Raw genomic sequence first — 16,620 nt, forward strand, 5'->3', positions numbered from 1 at the left:
ACCTATTTATGATAAAAACTCTCCAGAAAAAGGGCATAGAAGGAAATTACCTCAACATAATAAAAGCCATATATGAGAAACCAAAAGCCAACATCATTCTAAATGGTGAAAAACTGAAAGCATTCCTTCTAAGAACAGGAACAAGACAAGGGTGTCCACTCTCACCATTATTATTCAAGATAGTTTTGGAAGTTTTAGCCACAGCAATCAGAGAAGAAAAAGAAATAAAAGGAATCCAAATTGGAAAGGAAGTAAAATTTTCACTCTTTGCAGATGACATGATATTATATATAGAAAACCCCAAAGATTCTACCAGAAAACTGCTAGCACTAATCGGTGAATTTAGTAAAGTAGCAGGATACAAAATTAATGTGCAGAAATCTCTTGCATTCCTATACACTAACAATGAAAAAACAGAAAGAGAAATTAAGGAAACTCTCCCATTTAACACTGCAATGAAAAGAATAAAATACCTAGGAATAAACCTGCCTAAGGAGGCAAATGACCTGTATGCAGAAAACTATAAGGCATTGATGAAAGAAATTAGACGATACAAACAGATGGAGAGACATACCATGTTCTTGGATTGGAAGAATCAACATTGTGAAAATGACTGTACTACCCAAAGCAATTTACAGATTCAATGCAATCCCTATCAAATTACCAACAGCATTTTTCACAGAACTAGAACAAGAAATCTTACGATTTGTACGGAAATGCAAAAGACCCTGAATAGCCAAAACAATCTTGAGAAGGAAAGATAAGGTTGGTGGAATTAGGCTTCCTGACTTCAAACTATTCTACAAGGCCACAGTGATCAAGACAGTATGGTACTGGCACAAAAATAGAAAGGAAGATCAATGGACCAGAATAGAGAACCCAGAGGTAAACCCAAGCACATATGGGCAGCTTATCTTTGACAAAGGAGGCAAGAATATACAATGGAAAAAAGACAGCCTCTTCAGTAAGTGGTGCTGGGAAAATTGGACAGCAACATGTAAAAGAATGAAATTAGAACAATTCCTAACACCATACAGAAAAACAAACTCAAAATGGATTAAAGACCTAAATGTAAGGCCAAACACTCTAAAACTCCTAGAGGGAAACATAGGCAGAACACTCTATGACATACATCGAAGTGAGAGCCTTTGTTACACAGCAACTTCCCACTCCTAGAATAATGGACATAAAGTCAAGAATAAACAAATAGGAGCTCATGAAACTTAAAAGCTTTTACACAGCGAAAGAAACCATAAACAAGACAAGAAGACAACCCTCAGAACGGGAGAAAATACTCGCCAACGAAGCAATGGACAAAGGATTACTCTCCAAAATATACAAGCAGCTCATGCAGCTTAATACCAAAAAAGCAAATAACCCAATCCACAAATGGGTGGAAGATCTAAATGGACATTTCTCCAAAGAAGACATAGAGGTGGCCAACAAACACATGAAAAGATGTTCAACATCACTAATCATCAGAGAAATGCAAGTCAAAGCCACAATGAGGTCTCACCTCACACCGGTCAGAATGGCCATCATCGAAAAATCTAGAAGCAATAAATGTTGGAGAGGGTGTGGAGAAAAGGGAACTCTCCTGCACTGTTGGTGGGAATGTAAGTTGGTACAGCCACTATGGAAAATGCTTGGAGTTTCCTTAAAAAACCAAAAATAGAACTACCATATGATCCAGTAGTTCCACTCCTGGGCATATACCCAGAGAAAACCATAATCCAAAAAGAAACATGTACCATAATGTTCATTGCAGCACTATTTACAATAGCCAGGACATGGAAGCAACCTAGATGCCCATCAACAGATGAATGGATAAAGAAGATGTGGCACATATATACAATGGAATATTACTCAGCCATAAAAAGGAATGAAATTGAGCTATATATAATGAGGTGGATAGACCTAGAGTCTGTCATTCAGAGTGCAGTAAGCCAGAAAGAGAAAAAGAAATACTGTATGCTAACTCATATATACGGAATCTAAAAAAAAAATGGTAGTGATGAACCCAGTGACAGGGCAAGAATAAAGATGCAGATGCAGAGAATGGACTGGAGGACACAGGTTTGGGGGGTGGCGAAGGGGAAGCTGGGACGAAGTGAGAGAGTAGCATAGACATATTTACACTACCAACTGTAAAATAGATAGCTAGTGGGAAGTTGCTGTATAACAAAGGGAGATCAACTCGATGATGGGCGATGCCTTAGAGGGTCAGGACAGGGCGGGTGGGAGGGAGTCGCTGCAGGGAGGGGATATGGGGATATATGTATAAATATAGCTGATTCACTTTGTTGTACCTCCAAAGCTGGTACAAGAGTGTAAAGCAATTATATTCCAATAAACAGCTTAAAAAAAAAAAAAAAAAAAAGAAATACAACAGATTAAAGCCCACGCAGTCCCAAACTGTTCAGAACTTCCAAAGTTACCCATCAGACTTTGAACAAGAGAAAAAGTGACAAGTTGAAGAGACTAAACAAAATTTACCTTTCCTAAAACAACCATTCATAGATAGCCTGTATGTGGCTATTTTACCCAAAATATAACAACTAAGGTTTCATGAGGGTTTTGCAACATATTTATATTTTGGTAACGTGAGTTTCCGAAAAACTAAACATTCTACATTTTCTCAAATAAAAACAGTTGAATATTGAAATATTATAAGTTCTCTACATTATATGCTGCCAGGGCATCTTGTATTCTCTTCCAGTACTTTGCACAGTTTAAATGATTTAATTATTTTTAAATAGTTTGTTTAATCTGTCTTTCCCGGTACACCATTGGGTACACAGGAAAATCTGGTGTAGGTTTTGTCTAAAACTGTCTCCACTTCTTAGGACAGTGTCCAGCACTCTGTTTATTTATTGGCTAACAAGCATTGAGCTGAGTAAGTGTGTTGAAATCTTTTCATCATCTGTGTGTTAGGCATGTGGTGGAAAGCTCAGAGTTTAAAATTATACTGTAATGTTTGTACGTTTACTTGGACTCTTGTTTAAAGGCTGCTCTTTCAAAAGCTTCTGCAATAGGGGACTTCCCTGGTGGGTCCAATGGCTAAGACTCCACGCTCCCAATGGAAGCAGCCAGGGTTTGATCCCTGGTCAGGGAACTAGATCTCACATGCCACAACAAAGACCTGGTGCAGCCTAAATAAATAAATAAATAAATAAATAAATAAATAAAAGCTTCTGTGATAGGATTTCCATGTAACTGCTGATAAATAGTATTTATTATAAAGTTACCTTCTTCTATAGTAAACTCCTCTCTATTAGCTTTTTCTCTTCAAGTCTTTCACTGACATTACTTTGTCTCTTCCACTAGACTGTGCATCTTTAGGGCAATGACTTGGTATTCCCAGAAAGGACTCAAGAAATACTTATTGATTGACTATTTGATTGAATGAATAAAAAATATCATTTATTGTTGATATAAATGTCCATATTGAGTGGGCTTCTACATAGAAGAGAATTCTTAAGCAAAACTTATATTTTGATTTGCATATATTTCCTCTAGGTTTCTTGGTGGGGAGAGAGAAATTATGAAATATTTAACACATTATAAAAACATGACTTATTTATAAATGAAACCAGCCAGAACTCAACATTTAAATAAGTGCTGTCACCATCTAAACACTTCCTTTAAAAATAAACTATTCTTAAATTTGAGCCTAAGTGTACCTATTGGGAATGTCTCAAATTTTGAGAATTAATGTTGATGATTAGCTTTGGTAAAACCATCCTGTTGTTATGAGCTAGTGAAATTAATATTCTCATGAGGATCATAATCAGACTCATGAAAAAAAGGCTTCTAAAATACATTTTTCAGTAATGATAGTTCATTGAAAAAAGTGAAAAACATTTGTCTGAATACTTGAAAGCTTGACTGATAGATTTTACTCTATCTACTAATAAAGTCTCATTATGGTATGAGTATAAAATATTTGTACAGTACCTCAGAACTTATAAAGTGCATCTTCATGTTGCATCTCATGCAATCCTCAAAACCATGTGAGTCATTTGGTATCTACTTTATTTTATAGACTAGGAAACTGAAGTACAGAAGCATTCAGTGGTTACTTATGACCTGCTAGTTTGTCAGTCTATAGACTTTGCAGCCATTTCTTAGGAAAAGTGGGATGCTCTACTTCTTATTTGTATAGGTGTCTCCCACATGAACAACACAGGTTATAATGGTTCAGTTTCCTACATATATGGATAGAAAAACTAAGCATCACAAAACAGTGTTTCTATGATCCCAAGATGATGGATTAAAAAATAAATAAAACGGACCAGAATCTGGCTCAAGCTGGTGATTAAGTTCTCACAGATGTTTGAAAATGCTTCTTTCAACTTATTTGTTTTGTGGTGTAAGGTTTTTAGGCACTGAATTAGGGAGTTTTAATGGTGTATATAATTGTAGGAGTGTAAGAAACAATGACATAGTAAAAGTTGACTGAAAAACAATACATTGTTTTCTTCTCTTCTTTAATCAGACTCCCTCTCTCTCTCTCCATGTGTATGTATAGGTATATGTATCTATATAAGTGTATGTATGTTCTCACATAGCATTTATTTTCTTATCTACCCATTCCTAAGGTTTTAATCCTAAGTCCCTCGTTTATTGAGAGCTTGCTGTAATGTTCTGAAAGGAGTGTTTTTATTTCAAAGGTGATCTTTAAATAAGATCTTCAGCATAGATTTTTGGATTTTACCTTGTTACAGCAGGATTTTATCATGCAGTCCACTTTCTTTTACCAAGTATATGACATGAGACAAAGATTTGAAAGAGATGGTTCATCCAGGTTCACTTAAGAGCTTCCAAATGACCCTAGAGGGCAGCTGTGGCCTTTGGATTTTACTAAAAGAAATAAACTTGTCTAAGAAAATCCCAACTTGTTATCTAAATTTAAGACATTGCCAAGCATTTGACCTTGATGGTCCTAGTAAAAACGTGAAAGTAAACATATGAAGAACTATTGCTTTTGTTTCTCTTCTTTCTCTATTACCCAAACTTAAAGCAACATGGAGCCAGATTTGGCGTTTTTGATTTTTGACATTTTTAATGCTACAAAAAGTGAATAAAAGGAAGTAGTCATCTCATGTATTAATGCACTAGTCTGTTCATTATTTAAATTTCATAAGCTCTAATAGAAGTGTTGAACATTTTAGAATTCTGATTCCTTTAATTCTCTGGGTCTCTAGAAGGATGAATTCCAGAAAATGATGCCAAAAATATTACCTAGCTGTGGTATGCTAATTTGTTGTAGAACTTGGAATCAAATGCAAAAAAAGAGAAATATTTATTTTGGGTAACATTTAGAATAAAATAATAAAGAGAATGCTAATATTCAGGATTTATCTAAGTAGAAGTTATAGAATCTTCTACATAATTTCAAGATTTGTATTTACCATTGACTTGCCAATTAATTAATTAAGCAAATCTTTATTATACATTGTTTGCCAGGCTTTGTTCTAGGCTCTTGAGATTTATTGATTAATAAATACAAAGTCTGCTCACGAGGTACTTATATATGAAATGTATAAACATTTTATACACATTTATGCTGTACATGCATGTGTACATGTACGTGTGCATGTAATAGATTTTATAACATAGTAGACAATGCTAGTGGTACATCTAGAGGCTAAAGAACCATTGGGACATATTTAGACACATGTTGGAGAGCCTTTTATTCATTATGCAAAAAAATATTTGCAAATGTACCCAACATGGAAATGCTATGTGAAAAAAACTTACTTTCTTGATCTTAGTGATTCTAATAATTATGGAGTTATAAATCATAAAAATGTAATAACCTGATATGGAAGATAAAGGAGAAAAGCTGAGTGACATCTACGCAACACTAACCCATGTAATTATTGTGATAATCCTCAGTAATGCAGTGTTCTTTTTTTTTTTTTTTTTTTTTTCTTGATGAAGTCGATTTGTGGAGCTGTAAAGGACCAGTGTGGCTTATAGTAGCTCAGATCTTCACACTTTTTTTGGGTCAAACAAGATGTCCTTGTGGGGCATCTTCATCTATGATAGGAGAGTGAAAAAGAAGGTGATTTTCTCCTACCTCCACCTCCCCACCCCCAGGGCTTTTCACATTGTTGTTTTGTTGCTGAACCTGGTCTGCTCACCCAAACGCAACAAAGACAGTTACTGACACCAGGTTGTGATGAAGGAAAGTGTAGTATTTATTGCAGGGTGCCAAGCAAAGAGAATGGGCAACTTACACTCAAAAGACTTGAACTCTTTGATTGCTTTCAGGGAGGGATTTTTAAAGGCAACATTTGGGGTGAGGGCTGCAAAGTTCATGACTTTCTTCTGATTGCTTGGTCATGAGACAACAGGGTGGTGTTTCAGGAATCTTAATAATCAACCTTCTGGTTCCAACCAGTCTGAGATCTACATGCTTGTGGTCAGCATGGGCAGGGGTCTTAGTTTCTGTATAATAACTCAAAGATATGCATCAGATTGTTGGGAGCTACGACTCTATCATTCAAGCTACCTTGCTTAACTGCTTTTCCTTTGTTTCTGCATCTCCATCTCTTCTCTAATTAGTAACTGCTTGAGTATGCTCTTTGGAACAGAGGGAAGGTCTAAGAGACTAAAGTCTTTTTCCTACAAACAAGAAATGGGGGACACAGAGAGATCTTGTCATTGGGGAAGGCCTTACAGTATCCTGCTCAGTGTCAGTTTGACAATATCTCTAGAAAAATACTAATATTTTCTTTAAATATAAGACACATCTTCATTAAACAAATTATATATCATACACTGATTTTAAAAGCATTCTTGTAAGTTTTAATTTATTCACTATAATTTATTTATATAAGCTAATTCATATTTATTAAATGACATTTATTTATGGTATACACCTTTTTCCATTTACAAATATGTTGAGTAAAGGGAAAGGTTTAAAAATCTTCTTTCTACATTGATAACTAAATAGAATCAATTATTTAGCTGATCTATCTAATTGTTTAGACACATTGAGACAACTTATCTTTGATAGTCACTCCAACAATCCCCTTCCAAAGGCCAGCAATTTACCCAACTTAAGCATTTTAGTAATAAAGACCTTCTGTTCCTGTTGCTTTTGTCCCAGAATGAGGGAGGGGGGGTGATGGAGGAGCAAACTATAGAGCAAGCTTTTAAAAACAGACAGAATGATATTTTTCTTTAGAATGAGCAAGGAAAGTTTCATTGAAAGAAACACATCTCAGGTAAAGCTAGTTTTCCTTTTATGTGTCTTAAAACTGGCTGGAGAGAGGCTCATTGTGTGCTCTACACTTTTTGTTCTGGGCACCTGAGCAGTGCACAATGTATCACTTATCAGTCGAACAAAAGATTCCTTCATCAGTCAAGCGCTGAGGAAGATGACAGCTGCAGACTCACAGCCGCTCTAGGCAGCTACTCTGCTGAGACGGAACAGGAAATAGACTATTCAAGCGGACTTTCATGTCTAACCCTATTTAATTTGACTCAAGTAAGATTAGCCTCTTTCAAAATATATCCATGTTTAATGGTAATCCTAGATGTTTGTTTCTTATGAGAGACTTGATTCAGAAAATTTAGAAAATAAATTGTATTATGTGGGTTTCATAGTAGAAACAATAACTAGTTTTATTTAGCCAAAGAGTACTGGTGTATATTTTGAACACCTTACATTTTGGAATAATATCTTCTCATTACAAATTATAATATAAAAATAATATTACAATATTAAATTATAATATAATAATAATAATATAAAGACCAAAGAAAATCAGGTGGTTTTGTGCTATTGATAGAGTAAAGGAATATTAGGAGAAAAATTTCATTGCTTGCAAAGGTACAATTTTAATTGTACTTTAATTCTAAATATTAATCTTGTTATTGAATATATTCTTTTCTCTTTTATGTAAATATAGTTTTCCTTTTAGGATTCTAGGATGATATTCATATTCCCACTAAACTAGAAAGATTCTGTTTGGAAGGTCCCTAAAATGTAGAACCCCAAATTCTTGAGCAATTATGAAAGAACTGTTTCTTTAATAGCTCAAAGATTTCTTAGTTGCTATGTAGGTCACCCCATGTGAGAATAATTTAATCCAGAATATTTCATGCGTAATAAGTTAGCACTGATCATATTTTCTTTCATTCTGTTTTGTGTGTCCCTGTTATAAATGTTTGAGTAATCATAAATTAGAATAATTAGATATAATGATATTGATGCCACCATAGACCCCAGGCCAAGACTGAAAACAGAATAATGTTATTTATTTGCAGTATGATTGATTATAGAACCTTATTAATTTGGGGTGCTTTCAAGGAAGGAAAGTCTATATTAAAAATAAATAAAATTTAGAAAAATAAAAAAAATTCACAAACCACGTAAATTTATAGCCTGACTCTTAGTGACTTAGTAAAATATGCCATATAGAGGTTCTTGTTTCAATAAATAGTTGAGAATTGCTTCTATCACTTTTTTCTAGTAGATACTTTGTATGTTTGAAAATAAATTCCTTCTTTCCCACAATTATCGTCTGATTTTCTACAATATTTATGGCACTGATTTAGACACTGAGAATAGCTATAAATAAAACTGATTTATTTTAAGTAGCTTGATTGTAAGTGCTATGGTATATCTGTATTAGTCATTTAAATCATGGGATGATTGAAATTTTATCACAGTATAATTACAAACAATGTTTTGTTCAGATCCAATCTTCCACTTAAGGTTTTCTCACTTGCATCAGGTCAGAAAGTTGGTCCAACATTAAATAAGTAGTTGTTAAAATTTAGTATGCTGGTTTTGTTATAACGTGGCACCTAATCTGTGTGTGTATCTATCATCTATTTATGTAGATGCATAGATTGTATATTTTTATATATCTAAATATAGGTTGTGCACACACACACACACATACACAGAATCCTGGTCTGTATATACCATGGGCCTAATGAAAATGATCTTACAGAACTCCAAGAAGAACAATATACCTTGCCTCTATTAAAATATTCCCTTGTATCTTTACTTTTCGTAAGATTCTTATTAAATTAAAAATGTTGAAGCAGTCAAAAAGTTTAGATTGAAAACAGAATTCTGAAGTTTTTAAAAAATTTTAAGTTAATTTTTTTTAAGTTAAGGGCTTATTTATTGCTAGTGCTTTTGGTAATGCTGAGTATTATTATTTGAGTGTCATTATTCCCTCCATGATTTGCCTGCCCATGGTCCTCATCGCCTTCTGTTTTAAAAGCAGCTGACTCATCTGTCTCCCAGAATAATTGTTTTCCCTTAGTTACACAGCTGGGTGTAGAATTTAACCAGGAGTACTTTTTCAGAATAGTCCAAAATTTTTTTTGTTCTACTCCATTCTCAAACTGTCTAACCATATATGCCCTCGTCGTGGTATGGTTGGAAACAACATTTTTTTTTAGTTTACTATTTAAAAATCATTGATTAAAATGAGAAATTTCTGAGCTTTAGTGGTGTTCCTTATTGTCTTTACAAATCTCTTTCTTAATCTCATTACCAGTCCTGGAGGTGTTAGCAAAATAGTTCACTTTTTGTGATGAAGTATATGTGTTGATACCTTGAATGTTTGAATCATTCCATAAGTTCCTATAAGCTTTTGCTGAAATACTCCTCAAAGGATGTTCCTAATGTTTTTTTTTTTTTTTTTCATTACCAGAGGGTCACTTGTTTTCAATATTATTCTTCCAGGGAAAACAACTTTTATAAATTATATGAAAAGTAGAAATTATTGGTGTTAGTAAAATAAGCTATTAGAAAATTAGAAAATGTAAAAGAAATCATTCTTAACTGAGAATTAATTTAGAATGACTGCTGTATTCCTATTCATGGGTGGTTATCACAGCTCTGTGGAAAACTATTAGGAATTATCACCCTTAAAATAATGAATTCTGTGCCTTAAAATGTCAAATCATATAGTATTTGGATTTCAGCTTTAACTAAAATAATTTTGTGATGTACTTTTTTTTAAACACATTTGTTTCTTCATGGGCAAGACATTCTAAGGAGGCAATGTACTCATAGAAGGTGCAGTGGGGGTCTTCACGGAGACAGGGGGTCTGCAGGGGAGGCTGGGGCAGCTGTGGTGGGAGCTGCAAGAGCAGCAGACAGGCCCCTCCATGAGAAGGCAGCCAAGGGCCCCAGGAGATACCCACAGGAGGTACTCCTACAAGGTGTTTATAAAACAATGTGTTATGCATTTCATGAGACAGGAAACCACAGAGAAGATGCTAGTAGAAACTGTCCTGTAGTTGTTATATGTTAACCTCATAACAAGTATAGGACTCATATTTCTTAAAAATCTCCCCAAACAACTAAATTGGTGTTGCGTGGGTTCTTGTTAAAAATGCCATCTGAACCCCTTGTCAAACCTCTCCCTCCCTAATCTCTGAAATCTCTGACCTGGAATTTTGGAGCTTGTGGAGAGGGGTCTTTGAGTCCACTTTCCTCAATGTGCAGGGAGGGAAAGAGAGAATGAGGGAAGTTGAATGGCTCTAAAATGAATTTCTGCTCTCTCAGCTCCCTGAGACTGTTGGGATTGTGGGCAGCTGTGACTTGAGAACAGTGATCTGTCTTCCTCATCAGGGCACTGCTGCCTTCACGCTTCCTTGAGTTTAAGCACTTCCTCTCTTGGTTTTCTTACCATTGTTTAGTCCTATATCTCTTCCCTTTCCTTTGCAGTTTCTTCTGAGCCTCCTTTGCTGGCTCCTCTTCCCCTTCCTTTCCCGGAGTTGTTGGTCTTCCATAGGATTCCGCCTTGATCCTCCTTATTCTCTTATTTTCACTGCAGGAGTGCATCCTCCCCTTTAATCTGCGCGTTACCCCTGGTGTGGCAGTGCTCTGTTGCATGTCTCCTCAGCCAGGATCATGTCAGACTTCACTGTGTTAGTTTGCACCGGGTGTATGGAATATGCTTTAGCAAATATACTTCTGATGAAAGTCATGGCCTCTGTCCCTCCCCCCACTACTCAGGTTGGTTGAAAATCACAATGTATGTTCTCTACGTGGTGCAATTTTATCTGCTCCCGTGTCTTTAACTATAACACGTATACTTAAGAATCCTAAATCTATTACTTTTATTTAGATATTTATCTTTCATTTCCAGTTTCCCCTATTCATGTCTAAATCATCTTTCACTTTCAGTTTAGTCTTTCTCTTGCATCGTATATGTGTGTATGTGTGCGTGTGCAGATATGTTACCATGCTTCTAAGACGAACATTAACATCATCCTTTATTCTCTTCTTCATGCCTCTTATCCATTTGATCACTTATTCTTATTGAGTCTGTTTCTACAATCATCATTCTCCTCTCTTCTATACTTCTTTCCCGTCTGCACTAATTTATTTGCTTCCCAACCCCTCTTCCGACTGGCATTTCTATCACTTCCCAGTTATCCTACTTCATCGTGCTATTAGATTTATTTGTTGGTAATTGAACTTCAGTTTTTACAAGTTGTCAGCATAAACCAACCAACCAACGAACCAACCAACCAACCAACCTTAACACGGCAAATAAAACCTGGGATAAACCGGCCCAGATGTGTCTTGACAGCCTCACCTCTTTCTGCTCACCACCACCGTATTACTCCCCCCAAAGCTAATAGTAGCACAGAGCCTGGCACATAGTAGATGCTCATAAATGATTGTTGGTGAGAAAACACTGTTTGGGTACATTAACCAATAGACAAGTAGAAATGTGTGAATTCTGTAGTGATGCAATAGTCTAATTCATTGGCTCTCAGACTTTAGCCACTAACAGATATACCCAGTGGGCTTGTCAAAACGCAGATTGTTGGGGTACAGCCCCAAGTTTCTGACTCAGTAAGTCTGGAGTGGGGCCCAAGACAAGGTCCCACGATGTTGGTGATTTTGGTCTGCGGACAATGCTTTAAGATCTACTGGTCTAATTAATACCACTTAAGTTGTTAAATAAACTGAAAGTCATTAGGTTTTTTCATCGCTGTTGTTTGTTGTTCTCTATACATCTAATTAAAGGACCTACTTTTGTTTATGATACCTAGGTGCCATCTACGTAATTTCTGCTTATATCTTCAGGTCTTCCAAGCTCCCTGTGATGGTTAGTTTTATCTGTTAACCTAGCTAGACAATGATCAATGCAGATGTTTGGTCAGACACCAGTTTGGATGGCTCTCTGAGTGTCTTTTAACAATGAGATGAACATTTAAATAAATCAGTAGATTTTGAGAAAAGCAGATTACCCTTGAAAATGTAGGTAGGCTTCATCTAATCAGTTGAAGGCCTTAGAAAAAGATTGAGTTTTCCAGAGGAAGAGGGACTTTGGCTGGCAGATAGCTTGTGAACCTGAGCTGAAGTATTGCCTCTGCCAGGGTCTCCAGCCTGCGGGTCTGCCCTACAAATTTCAGACTTGCTAGCTTTTCCAATTGTGTGAGTCAATCCCTCAAAATAAATCTATATCTATATCGTTTACATCTATATCTAATCTTCTGTCGACTCTCTTTCTCTGGAAAACCCTGACTAATGCACCCTCTGTGTTCTTAAGCATTTACTATCAATCACAGGGTTGAGAATCAGCTGGCATGTATGAAGTGGATTGACACCTTAAGGACTATACATTTCATAGTATTTCAGATAGACATGTTAAGTACTAAGTGTAAATCATATCATTTATAGGTCCTAAAATTTTAATCTTTGTTTAGATTAACCAGCCCTGTGGATTTTTCTGATTTAGCTTTTTGGATTTTCAAGCTAATAAATGAAATCTAAGAGAATATATCAGCAATATGCTTTTTCTTTTTTTTTTCTTTTTTCCATTCAGGAGTTACAATTTTTTATTGGCAGATCAAAGTCAGTTAGGAAAAGAGACAAAAATTAATGGTCTCTAAAAATATTAATAAAATAGGGACAGCAATTTTGAATTTTAGGAGTATCACTTTAGTTCCTAGTGTCTTTAAAGGAATGTAGCTGTGTCTTTGAATTGATTTTATAAATAGCCACTATTTCCAGGAGAAGTTGAGTCCCAGAGAAATAAAATGGAAAAATAGTGAGAACATGGCCCTGTCTCAAGCTTCCTGGCTTATCGCAAGAAAATTATTTTCTCATTTTCCCTTAGTTGTAGGTAATTAATTAGAGGAAAAAAGGGATCACAATGAGACAGCATTTTGTCCAATTTCACACTAAGAACGTGATCATTTTATATATATTTATGTATTTTTTTCTCTTTTCTAGCTTATACCAATAAGAATGTAAGGATTACACAAAATAATTGCATAAATGGCTACTTCCTGCTGATATAAAATGTCACTGAACACAATAGTAGGGTCTTTCTCCAAATCACTGATGACTTTTTGGTCTGACCTATGAAGGTAAATCACATAAGCTACTTAAAGTTGGAATAATAATCTTTGGAGATTAAAATGATGAAAGCTTTAAAGCTGGCCTGATGCCAAGTTTTGATTTCTTGTTGTGCCTTGAGGCATAGTGTGGTGAATTTGGGGAAATTGTTCTCTTCATTGGTGCTCAGATACCTTTTTGCAATTCATTCCAGTTTAGCCACTGTTATATTTTAATACTTGGCCAGTTTGGGGTCAGGTAATAAGTTCTAAGAAACATGACACTTTAGGATTGTTTTTCCATTTATTGGTAATGGGACTGTGTAGAGTAGAGGCTAAGAGAGCAGATTTTGGACAAAAAGGAGGGCTTAAATTCCAGCTTCTTCTTTTATTCAGTGATCCGGGGCAAGTTAATTAGCATCTGGGTAAAAATTATGAATAAAAGTTGTTGTGAGAATCATCTCAAATTAGATGACACATATAAGGTGCCTAGTATGGTACTGGTCACGGTTGTATCATTTAGGAAAGTAAATGCATTTCCATTTCAATGTTTCCTAAGCATCTCCAATTTACCAGGCCCAGTACTGGACTCCTGATCTCCACCCACTGCAAATTTCCCTATCTCAGTTGATGAAAACTCCATTTTTCCAATTGTTCAGGCTTCATTTTTTTCATACCCCACATAAATCCTTGAGGGAAGCCTTTGGATCTACTGTCAAAATATTTCAAGAATATAACCACTTCTTTCCACTTCCTACCTCCTACCTCCTACCACTTTGTTCTAAGCTATCATCATCTCTCACCTGGGTGACTGCAGTAGCCTCCTAACTTGTCTCCCTGCTTTCCCCCTTGACCCACTGGAGTTTATTTTCAATAGAGCCGCCGTAGTGATCTTTTAAAAAGTATGATGGGTCATATCTCACCTGCTCACAAACTTCCAGTGGTGCTGCATTTCCCTCACAGTAAATGCCCAAGGCCTTGAGTCGCTCATATGGTTCTCAGTGTCATCTCCTGCATTAATGCACTGTGACTTTATGTCCATCTTCTCCCCTCACACTCTCTCTGCAGGCTCACTCCCTCTCTCCTTTAACCTGTGCCACCATTTCACCTTCTCAGGGAGGCCTGCCTTGACCATGGCACTCTCAATACCTCTGATGTTTCTATACTTCTTCATGTTATTTACCACCTTCTAACACATCTGGTAATGTGTTGTTTACTGTGTGTGTCATTTATTGTGTTTATCATGTTTATTGTTTCTCTCTCGCTCCACTAAAATACAAAGCCCACTGTGGTAGGGGTTTTTGTCTTTTTTCATAGATGTATGTACCCAGTATCTAGAACAGTGCCTGCCACATAGTGTTGATGCATTATTGTTTATATATATATAAAATCAATATCATGATGGTTCACAATCAATTTAAAGATTTCACAGAACTCTTTTATTTATATTATTTCCTTTTGAATTCTACCTTGTCTAGTTCAAGAAATGTAGTGGGTAAGTTCCATAGTCAGGATTTGAATTCAGGTTTTCTGATGCCATTCCTCTTCCTCTCCCTCCATTACATTTCCCTTGAAAAAGCAGTGGGAAATCGTATCTGAATTTGGATTAAAGAGTAATATAATTTAATCTGTGCTTTAGGATGAGTCACATGGGGAAAATGTATAATGATACAGGGGGGAAAATAAGCTTTACAAACATTCAGGAGGCCTGAATTAAGTTTCTGATGTTGGTGATACAAAGAAATGGATTGTGTGAAAGGCTTTTTGGGCTAGAATCTACAGGGCTTAGAAACTAGGCTTTAGGGGCTAACAAGAAAGAGAATTAAAAGATAACTTCAAAAAATTTAAGCCTGAATAACTGTACAATGGAGCTACCAAAAAGGTATTCATTTTCAAAAGGAATAAGGGAACAAGTTCAGTCAATAGAACTAAGTCATGTCATGGCTTAGAAGTTAGAGTTAATAGTGAGATGTAGAAACCTTTGCTCAGTTTGGACTATAAAACCCATTTTCAAGTTTCCTACCATTGTAGTAGAATTAATAATTGAAATGCTCCAGTTAATTAAGATACACTGCAAAGTACTTGAGGGAAACAAGTTGATAATCATTTTAGGCATGAAAATATTGTGTTCAATGTGGAAATAGAAATCGTGATAGCTAAATACACATGCTGTTTTCTGATACATGATATAACTTGGGGGATCACTTTATTGAAATTTTTCCTATATTGATATATTGTTTGGTCTTTATTTTGTCCTTATAACTGATAATTCAAACTGTGACACTTGGTAATTAATATGCTATAATATATCTTAAAAAACTATTATGAAAGTTAAGAAATAGTACAGTGAACCTCATATATTCACAACTTGGTTTTAACAATTATCAACACCTTGCCAGTCTTGCTTAATCTATTGCTCATCTACTCCCTCATCTCTCCTCAACTGAGTAATTTTGAATTATATTCCATTTTGTCTGTAAATATCCAGCATATATTCATTAAAGATAAGGTCTTTATTTTTTAAAGAACCACATGCCTTTAACCTATTAAAAGTGAATAATTTCTTAATATCAGTAAATATCCAGTTTTCTCATTATCCTAATAAGCATTTATTTATTCAAATATTATTGAGTGCCTCCTTTTAAGGCTAACATTTAGCCTCTTATTCCATGTTTTATTTTGGCAATATCTCTATGGTGATTTTCAAAATACAGTAAATTGTTTTCTAAGTAACCACTACTCCCCAAAATAATAAATGATATGTTAAAATAAAAGAAGAGATTTTTGTATATTTTGTTCTCTAGCATACCACTAGCTCTTAGAACATTGCTGGTGCATAGCTCGCAATAATTATTGACTGACTGAGTGAATAATCTCCCTTTATCATTTGTATATTTTGTCTTTTTATCTCATATTAATTCTTATATATACTAGGTTATTTATTTAATTTGGTTGCGCCAGGTCTTAGTTGCGGCAGATGGGCTTCTTAGTTGTGGAATGTGAACTCTTAGTTGTGGCATGCATGTGGGATCTAGTTCCCTGACCAGGGATTGAACCTGGGCCCCCTGCATTGGGAACACAGAGTCTTAACCACTATGCCACCAGGGAAGTCCCTATACTAGGTTTTTCTGTGATCAATTTCTTCCATTGCTTTCATTCTTTTGACTTTAGCAATTGTTTTAGTTATTGTATTTTTATAATACTCTAACTTTGTTTAATTTCCTTACATATTTCTCTTCTTGTAAAAAAAAAACTTAAAAAAAAAACTTTAAAAAAAAA

The sequence above is a fragment of the Hippopotamus amphibius genome, chromosome 10 (assembly GCF_030028045.1).
Source record: "Hippopotamus amphibius kiboko isolate mHipAmp2 chromosome 10, mHipAmp2.hap2, whole genome shotgun sequence".
Classification (NCBI taxonomy): Eukaryota; Metazoa; Chordata; class Mammalia; order Artiodactyla; family Hippopotamidae; genus Hippopotamus; species Hippopotamus amphibius.